Source organism: Euphorbia lathyris, chromosome 7 (genome assembly GCF_963576675.1).
Source record: "Euphorbia lathyris chromosome 7, ddEupLath1.1, whole genome shotgun sequence".
NCBI lineage: Eukaryota > Viridiplantae > Streptophyta > Magnoliopsida > Malpighiales > Euphorbiaceae > Euphorbia > Euphorbia lathyris.
The window spans coordinates 82728223-82730425 of NC_088916.1; the positions used below are offsets into that span (position 1 = coordinate 82728223).

General features: G+C 29.7%; 1 pseudogene; it reads left to right on the forward strand.

Moving 5' to 3' along the window:
• The first annotated feature begins 317 nt into the window (after positions 1 to 317).
• On the forward strand, positions 318 to 2203 carry LOC136200493 (serine carboxypeptidase-like 40; annotated as a pseudogene).

Here is a 2203-nt window from a genome sequence, read left to right on the forward strand (position 1 = left end):
GGGGAATCCTATTTTGAATTAGAGATAGGGTTAAAATTAGACGAAGATTAAGAAAAAGATAAGGATTGATACACTGAGGTTATTATGTTTATAAATGTTTTTAATTATTTAAGTATATATATTTCAAACAGGAACAAATATATATTTTGAATTTTTTTTTTTTTGTAATTTATATCGTTCATAATTAATTTCATTCCTTTAATAGATGGTTTGGTAAGAGATTTTGGATTAGTTCAGGTTTCATTTCATTTCAATACCACCTTTTTTTCATATGAGCCTAAAAACTTCAAAAATTGAAGTAGCAAAGGTTGACCAATATGAAAGGTAAAAATAGAAATAAATAACCATAAAAATGGAAAATTAATAATTATTTCCATATACAGGGATTTCCCATTTTTTGTTGATGAATATTCACATATATATAGAATCATGATCTTCAGATTCAACAAATTAAAAAAAAATGGGAACCCAACAGCCATGGTATATTTATTAATGTCCACAGTTTTGTAGATTAATCTCGCACTTCAATTTTATACTAATGTTGTTTTTGTTGTTGTATTCAGTTGCAAATGTGATATTTCTAGAGACACCCGCTGGTGTAGGATATTCATACTCCAATAGAACATCAGATTATAGTAATAGTGGAGACAGACAAACAGCAAAAGATAATTATAAGTTTTTGGTGAAATGGTTAAAAAGATTTCCAGAATACAAAGGAAGAGATTTTTACATTGCAGGTGAAAGTTATGCTGGCAATTATGTTCCTCAATTTGCACACACTATTCTTTCCCATAACAAGAACAAGAACAAGCAAAAGCACGGAATCAAGCTCAAAGGAATTGCGGTATATATTTTATATGTTCTATATGTTTTGTTGATATATATATACAAAGTCTAGCTAGTCTAGTGTAGGGATTTTAACGAAAAATGTGATACAGATTGGAAATGCAGCTATAGACGATGAAACGGATGACTCAGGGATGTGTGACTCAGGGATGTGACACAGGGATAGTTTGACTATTAGAAAAAGTTGTAACTTCACACCACAAGGTCAGAGAAATCCGAGCAAAGAGTGTACAGAAGCTATTAACAAGGCCTATAGTGATATTGCTGCCATTAACATTTACAACATCTATAGCCCCTTATGCCACATCAAGAAACCCAAAAACCCTTCTGTAAGTTTTTCATTACTTTGCTTCAAATTAAAATTAATACTTAATTTAAAATCCTAATTGTTTGTTTTTATATTGGTATTGCAGTTGGTGAATTTTGATCCATGTAGTGATAATTATGTGTATGCATATTTAAATAGACCACAAGTCCAAGAAGCACTACATGCTAATGTGACAAAGCTTGATCATGATTGGAAACCTTGTAGCGATGTAATTAATGGCTGGAATTATAGCTCCACAAGCAGCCTTTCCTTACTACGAGAATTCATGGATAATGGTTTAAGAGTTTTGATATATAGGTATGTATGTGTTTTCAATAAATTTTGATGATCTAACTCACCTATATGCGCAACTCTCCCTTAAATTTAAACAAACACATATAATAAATTCTACTTTCCGTTGAATTTTAATTAATAAATAGAGTTTTTGTGTTTGAGATACTTTTTCATATGTATAATTCAATTACTTATTATATTTATACAATATAATACCCAAAAAATTTTTATGGGTTATAATAGTAGACTAAAATTTACTAAAAATATCTTTGGATATAAACATTCATCTACATGATATAATAATAAGTAGAGCTGAACTTAAGGTTTTGTTTTGTTGGGTTGCAGCGGTGATATTGATGCAAGGGTACCCGTTACTTCAACTCAATATGCGTTGAAGAAGTTAAACCTTACAATCGAAATAGAATGGTATCCTTGGTTGTTCAATGGAGAGGTAGTTATAATATTGCACTATCAAAATTATAAAAGTATATTTTTTATGAATTATAAAAGTATTTACCGCAGTACAAATTAATTTTTTTTTTTTGAAACATACAAATTAATTTCTTAATTATGAATTATAAAACATTGGTGTTTCAGGTTGGTGGATACACAGAGATTTATACAAAAAATTTGACATTTGCTACCATAAGAGGAGCTGGACATGAAGTACCATCATATCAGCCTGAGAAATCACTGGCATTGATTACATACTTTCTATCTGGAAAATCTCTACCTAGCATGCCAAACAAGACTTAA